Source organism: Bos mutus, chromosome 7 (assembly GCF_027580195.1).
Source record: "Bos mutus isolate GX-2022 chromosome 7, NWIPB_WYAK_1.1, whole genome shotgun sequence".
Taxonomy (NCBI): domain Eukaryota; kingdom Metazoa; phylum Chordata; class Mammalia; order Artiodactyla; family Bovidae; genus Bos; species Bos mutus.
In genome coordinates this window covers 53,462,961-53,470,199 of record NC_091623.1, presented here as the reverse complement: position 1 = coordinate 53,470,199, position 7,239 = coordinate 53,462,961, and positions in this window count along the sequence as shown.

Sequence of the window (7,239 nt, the reverse complement as noted above, 5' to 3'; positions counted from 1 at the left end):
TTGTGTCATTTTCTAGGTCTCTGATGTTTGACATAAACTTCCCATTCTCTAATATAAGGTTTTGGTTAGAGCCAGTAGAAGCTGAATCTGAGGCAGAGGTTCATGGTATAGTAATTTTGTGGGGAATGTTCCCAGCACGAGGGAAGTGGGGAAAGGTGTGTAGGTCAAGGGAAGAATTTAAACAAGTCTGTGTACATGAAGAAATAGATTCTGCCTGCTTCCTTGGATGACACCATGTAAATTGTACCCCAGAGTAAAGCATATTTACAAGACATCGTGGTTGATCTTTCACACCTCAGTTCAGGGATCTTTAAGACCAGTCACTGGTAAATTGGACATATGTTAGGCAACATTAGCATCCATAACACTTGACTTCATTATCCATAAAATTTTGTGATTAGATTATCTCAGCAGTTTGAAATGATTGTGGAATATTTGAAGTTGATCAGTGAGGAAAATTTTCTTGCTAATAAAGAAATCCTGACTCTTAATATGCTCAAACAATAAAGATAATTATCTTTCATCACAAGGATTTCAGAGGCAGGAAATGTGCAGGAACAGGAAATTAGAGATTCATTCATTCCTCCATGAAGAGGCTTCATATTAGGTTGATGCCCCTCATGGACTCAGATGGCTGAAATAGATTCAGGCATATCTAGACATGATTACTGGAGACAAACAAAACTGACTGTCCTTCAATGAGTCTGTTGTTAATTGAAGTTCTATTTATAATAGATATTTCCATGGCATCACCCATAAGGTATTACCTTCAATCTTATCACTGAGAAATGGATCATATGCCACCTACTTAATCCAATTCCTGATATTTGAAATTGATTATTCTTGAGCCTTATGCTTGCCATTTGTAGTTTAATTACTGCTGGAAAGTTAATCTCTATAAGAACAATAAACACTTAGGACAATGCCTCAATAAAATTTAAGTAGTGTTATTGTGTTTCATAAGTTTCCTATACCCTTGAGTCCTTGTATTTTTTCCATTGTTTCAGCAATTTGATTTTTAAAAATTTTTACCTTTTATTGTGGACCACTTTTAAAGTCTTTACTGAATTCATTACAATATTGCTTCTGTTTTATGTTTTGGGTTTTTTGGCCACAATGCATTTGGGATCTTATCCCCCCCAAGCAGTATTGAATCCCCATCACCTGCAAAAGTCTTAACCACTGGAATTCCAGGGAAGTCTTTGATTTGTTTTCTTTTATTCTTATATTTATCAGGTTTTCCCTGATAAATATTTGAGTAATATAATAAAATAAATCATTGTTTTGTAGGCAGGGAAAATGTTTTTAATCTTCCTCTGGCATCTTATTTGCTATGAAATTTTTCATTGGCTTATTCCTAAGAATGTATCTGTTTTCACTTTTCTTTTAGTCATCTTTTTTATTTTTAGTTTTTTATTTTAATTAATTTATTTTTTTAAGTGAAGGATAATTGCTTTATAGAATTTTGTTGTTTTCTGTCAAATATCAATAAGAATCAGTCATAGGTATATATATGTCCCCTCCCTCTCAAACCTTCCTCCCATCTCCCTCCCCATCCCACACCTCTAAATTATTACAGAGCCCCTGTTTGAGTTATTGCTGTGTTTCTTACACATTTTGGTAGAGTCAACACAGAGGAACATCATTGAATAAATTTAACTGTGTCATGGATGTCTTAGTGTATTGCGTTTAGTCTTAGGGCTCTCATGGAAAACTTCTTCATGTGTCTCTAAGAGGAAAGTTATTCTATGAAGAACTACTTTCCTTTGACAAAGAGATGTTGAGAGTAAGACAAGAGAGAAGAAAAGGGAAGTAGAGAAGATCAGTGAGATCACCTTCCCAGAAGGACGAAAATTTGAGGCCATCAGTCAGAACCACATTGGGTGAGGTGGTAGAAACAGTGGAACTGTCGAGGGAGAGTGCAGGGAGTGGTGAGGAACTTTTTTTGTGTGTGTGTGAGGAACTTTAACAAAGTGAAGAACCTTGTTCACTGTAGATTGTGGTTAGTTGCGTCTGATTCTTTGTAACTCTTCGGATTGTAGTGTGCCAGTCTCCTCTGTCCTTGGGATTTTTCATGCAAGAATACTGGAGTGGGTTGCCATTCCTCCTCCAGAGGAATCTTCCCGACCCAGGGATCAAGCCTGTGTTTCCTCAATCTCCTGCATTGCAGGCAGATATCTTTACCCACTGAGCCACTGGGGAAGCCAGAGGGGTCGTTTTACTTTCAGCACCACAACTGGGAAACAGCTCCCTGCTTGGCCCTCTTGTTAACTCCAGAGCTTCCTTCATTGAGGTTCACAAAACAGCTGCAGATTTGAATAACGTTAGACCTTAGTTCATACTGAGAGTTCCCTGATCTTTAGCAAGAACTGTGGATTTCGAGCCTCAGGGGAATGGGGCATGTGAAGGATGAGAGAATTTTTAATAAACATTTTGTGAGACTATGATGACCTGAGATGCATAACTTTCATATGAGGACATGGGGAAATATAATTACATTTAGAATTGGAAATACAGAAGGATCTTTCCTCAGTTTTACTCATTAAAGTAGCATATGCAAAGTGGTGCTTAAAGTCTATGTGTAGTTCTGTGAGAATGGTAACATAATAGCCATGCATGTACCTACCCTATCCTGAAATTAAATAAATAAAACAATCCCTTAATTATAGAATGCAATTTTTCTCCCACCTACATCACACTCTCCCCTCCCAATGACAAACAAAATCTTGACTTTTTAATTGTTTTTCTTTCATTTGATCTTCTGTTAGGTTGACTCCTGTGAATTTGCCATTATTTGATCATGTTTGCACCATAAAACTGACAATAGGATGAAATATCACTGTCTGATCACCTCTGTATGTATTCCTTTGCAATTTATAACTTGATGACTCATTAAAATTTAATTGTTATGCTTTAACCTTTTATCTTGATTTTTTCTCATTATTGCACTTGGGAGATTTCAATGTTATCTTGGAGTGTATCAGTAAATAATTAATTTGCAATATTCTGTATATTTACATTGTGTTTGGAGACTTCAAAATAGATATTTTTTATCATATTGATGGAAATTTTGTTTGTAGCTAATTTTATGCTGTTATGAGTAAATCTGAGTATTCTTTTCTATTTCTCATGGTAGCATGAGGGGATCCATATCGTCATCAACACGTTTTCATTTATAGTAACAATGTAAAAATTACTTCATCAACAGACATACCTCTTATTATTACATAACTGAGAGGCTTTTGATGCATTTATTTTCTTTCAAATATCTAATTGTGATAGACCTACTGAGTTGTTCATAATTTTCTCATTAATTCATATGAGCTTTTTTTTTTACATAATCAAGATATTAGTGTTAGTTATACAAAATCAACCCTGACTATTCATTGGAAGGACTGATGCTAAAGCTGAAGCTCCAATGCTTTGGCCACCTGATGCAAAGAGCCAACTCATTGGAAAAGATCTCTGACGCTGGTAAAGATTGAAAGCAAAAGGAGAAAAGTGAGGCAGAGGATGAGATTGTTAGATAGCATCACCAACTCAATGGACGTGAATTTGGGCAAACTCCAGGAGATAGTGGAAGACAGAGGAGCCTGGCGTGCTGCAGTTCTTGGGGTCACAAAGGGTTGAACACAACTTAGTAGCTGAACAACAAAAACCATACCAACTGCAAAATTATTTCTTAAGTGTATGACTTCTTTTTGGATATCTTATACAGTTTTATTTTGTATGAACACAAGTGCATTGTTTAGTTGCATAGTTAATAGCTGTTAATACTTTACATAATGGCATCAGTTAACAGGTCTTATTTATGAAAACAACAGGGTTTCCCTGGTAGTACAGCTGGTAAAGAATCTGCCTGCAATGCAGGAGACCCCTGTTCGATTCATGGGTCAGTAAGATCCCCTGGAGAAGGGATAGGCTACCCATTCCAGTATTCTTAGGCTTCCCTGGTGGCTCAGCTGGTAAAGAATCCACCTGCAATGCAGGAGACCTGGGTTTGAATGAAAACAATAGTACTTCAGTCTGAAGAATTCCCAGTCTTGGCTTTTACATTTGAAATATGAATTTAGTTTTCCCTTTGATGTTAAGCAGGATCCAAATTCATTTTTATGTACCTGTATAAACTTCCCATTTATGTATAGATTTCTTTATGGATTCTATCTTCTGGTCAATAGGTCTTCTATTTATCCCTGAGCCAATATAAAACATTTTAATTATTCTAGCTCACTAGACTAATAAAAATAAATTTATTGTGGTAACAGAGAAGCTTCAGACTCTGTTGATTACAATCACAAGGTACATTGTGTCATAACTTGAATGCTTCTCTGATAACTTATGATGCAGTGTAAAAACATTGGTAATCAAGGGCCAGAATTTCAATGAATTGCCCATTATAATGAGGTCAGAATATTCAATCTACTACTTTGGGGAAAGTGATACTGAAATTCTATAAAGGGAATGGAAAATGCCTATAACATGCTCAGTCTATTTTTAAAATTTTAGTAAAATATATAACATGAAATTTCCAATCTTAATGATTTTTAAGTGTGCAGTTTTGTGGCATAATTGCATTCATCATGTTATGCTGTCATCACCAAGATTTGTTTCCACGTGTTTTTCATCGCCTCAAACTCTCCCCCAACCTCAGTCCCTGGCAAATTGTAGTCTAATTTCTGTTTCTATAAATGTTTCTACTCTAGTCATTGCATATAAATGGAATGATACAATAAATGTCTTTTTTTCTTTTTCAATTTCCTCTTGTTAAGAAGCTATTTTTTTTTAATTCTTTATTGGATTTGTTACAATATTGCTTCTCTTTTTTTAATGTTTTGGTTTTTTGGCTGTGAGGCATGTAGGATCTTATCTCTCCAACCAGGGATCAAACCCACACCCTCTGCGCTGATGGACAAAGTCATAACCACTGAACTATCAGGGAAGTCTGTCTTTTTCAATTTCCTACTGTGAAGTTTTTCAAACATACAGGAAAGTTGAAAGAATGATATAGTGAACACCCATTTGCCCACCACCTACATTGAATAGTTAACTTTTTGCGATATTTGCTTTATTGATCTATGTACACTATTTTTTTCTTTTTTGTTGTGTTAAAATACACATAACATAAAATTTACCACCTGAACCATTTCTGAGTTCACAGTTTAGTAGTGTTAATCATAAGAACATTTTAGTCTTGCAAATCAGAAACTCTATTCTCTTAAAATAAGAATTCTCCTTTTCTGCCTCTTCACAGACCTAGATAACTACTGTTCTATTTTCTACTTCTATGAATTTCAGTACTTTAGACGGTTCATATAAATGAAATCTGTCTTTTTGTGACTGACTTGTTCCACTTAGCCTAATGTTCTCAATTCTCATCCATATTGTTGCATATGTCAAAATTTCTTTCCTTTCCAAGACGGAATAATATTCCATTGTCTGCAAATAGCACATTTTGTTTATCCATTCATCCATTGGGTCACTCCCACTTCCTGATTATTATAAATTGTGCAACTATGAACGCTCGGCTGGTAAAGAATCTGATTGCAATGCGGGAGACCCCGGTTCGATTCCTGGGTTGGAAAAATCCGCTGGAGAATGGACAGGCTATCCATTCCAGTATTCTTGGGCTTCCCTGATGGTTAAGCTGGTATAGCTGGTAAAGCTGCAAAAGAATCTGCCTGCAATGTGGGAGACCTGAGTTCAATCCCTGGGTTGGGAAGATCCCCTGGAGAAGGAAACAGCTACCCATTCCAGTATCCTGGCCTGGAGAATTCCACGGACTGTACAATACAGGGGGTCGAAAAGAGTTGGACACAACTGAGCCACTTTCACTTTCATGAACAAGTTCAGTTCAGTCACTCAGTCCTGTCTGACTCTTTTTGGGTGTATGTGTGAGTTAAGGTTTATTTGGGACAAAATGAGAAGTATAGCCCCAAAGACAGCATTTCAGATAGCTGAGAAACTGCTCCAAAGAGGTAGAGGGGAAGGTCAGTGTTACATATGATTTTAGTGAAGAGGGTACATGCAGTCAAGCACACATTTTGGTAGAGGCTTGCTGCTAGTCTCATGTCTGACTTTACAACCCCAGGGACTGCAGCACGCCAGGCTCCCCTCTCCACCACAAACTGCCAGAGCTTACTCAAACTCATGTACAAAGTTGTGGAAATGTCTCTTAGAATCTTAATTTAAAATTTTTAAAGAATCATTATTTTTTAAGTCTTTATTGAATTTGTTACAGTATTGCTTCTGTTTTATGTTTTGGCTTTTTTTGGCCATGAGGCATGTTGGATCTCCATGAGAGATGGAGACCATGAGGTCTATGAAGGAGATAAGGGTTTGATCCCTGTGGTAAGATCCCTGGTCGGGGAACAAAGATTTCCACCCCCACCATGCCTCGCATCCAAAAAAAACAAAAACATAAAAATAGAAGCAATATTGTATCAATAGCAAATTTCCACCTGGGCCCTTGACAGCTAAAATTTTAAATCTTTATATCATGTGTATTTTTCTGTTATTTTATGTGTTTGGAGCAAATGATGTTAAGAAGGTAAGGGATGACATTACTAATGCCATCTTTTCTCTTGTTAGTTTTAATATATTAAGAAAATTGTAGGTTAATATAGGCCATATTGTAGCAGTGATAAATCCATAGATACATGAAAATATTTAATTCCGTAAAGATGAAAAATAGTTTAATCAATATTAATGTGCAGTACCACCTCCACCTATTAGATAATGGATAAATCTATATAAATGTACTCAGATTACACTTGCCCCCTATTGTTTTACCATGACTTTTTAACTGCTTATGAGTCTGTGAAAAACTAAGGAATGGACATGAGCAGGTACAGATGTTGAAAAGTGGGTAGTCTGTACTTAGCCTGAATTTCTGCAGTGTAGAGTCTTTTTATTTACTTGTTTGTTTGCTTATGATTTCACTGTGTCTTCATTGCTGCACACAATCTTTCTCTAGTTGTGGCGAGCAGGAGCTCTTCTTCGTTGCAGTGCACAGGCTTCTCATTGCGGTGGCTTCTCTTGTTGCAGACACAGTCTAGGTGCATGGGCTTCAGTAGTTGTGGCTCATGGGCTCTAGAGCACAGGTTCAGTAGTTATGGTACATGGACTTAGTTGCTCAGCGGCATTTGGGACTGTACCAGATCAGAGATCTAACCCGAGTCCCCTGCGTTAGCAGACAGATTATCCATTGTACACCAGGGAAGTCCCAGTGTAGAGTGTTGA